The following is an 820-nucleotide window of genomic DNA, read 5'->3' on the forward strand; positions in this document are numbered from 1 at the left end:
GTACTCACCAGACATAGCGCCTTCTGATTACCACTTGTTCAGATCGATGCAGCACGGCTTGAGTGGTACACGCTTCCGAAATGTTGAAGAAGTGCGAGAATGGGTGGACGAATGGATTGCTTCGAAACAAACATCGTTTTATCGAGATGGTATCGCCCAGTTGCCAGAAAGATGGCAAAAAGTTGTAGAAAGTGATGGAAAATACTTTCATTGAAATAATTTAAATAAAATTTTTACAATAAATGCTTTTTCTCAGTATTTTTTGGGCGGAAACTAAGTTAAGGTCCTAATAATTCAAGCGTTTGAGTATAGGTAATTCAAATCTGTAGACGGGCATATATGCGTCCGGCTAAGTGGCGCGAATTATAGATGTGTACATACGTCGAACGATAATTTCTCCGACTTGCACTCTCAACACAAGTGACGATTATCAATCGATTATATAAGCAATCGATATCTTATATAGAATGAGGTACATAAGTGATTTCGCCCACAGCAATCGTTACACTGAGGAAAAAAATATTAAAAAAAATAAAGAACATTTATTTGGTAGGTACTAACATATTATATGTGTGTGTGTGTGTATATATATTTACGTATATTAATGTAAAATACTTTTTAAATAAGAAAACATACATTTTCTTTAAATCTTAACTTTTCATGTGTGTGTGTAAAAGTAATAGTTTTTGTTTAAATAAAAAAATTTAAATTTACATAAATATGTATTAGATTTGAGGCTTTCACGGCCATTGATACAATGTCTAGGTATAGCTTCCGGAATGGAGCCGTGTCTTGAATCAGCGATATGCCGACGTTTCGC

General features: G+C 34.4%; 1 protein-coding gene across 2 annotated transcripts in view; it reads left to right on the forward strand.

Moving 5' to 3' along the window:
- The window catches only part of LOC116844629 (adenylate cyclase type 2), a 49,149-nt gene that overhangs the window by 25,421 nt on the left and 22,908 nt on the right, over positions 1-820 (forward strand). The gene's annotated exons all lie outside the window — the stretch shown is intronic.

This window comes from Odontomachus brunneus, unplaced genomic scaffold (assembly GCF_010583005.1).
Source record: "Odontomachus brunneus isolate Ranch 3 - 2012 unplaced genomic scaffold, Obru_v1 Obru_scaffold_044, whole genome shotgun sequence".
NCBI lineage: Eukaryota > Metazoa > Arthropoda > Insecta > Hymenoptera > Formicidae > Odontomachus > Odontomachus brunneus.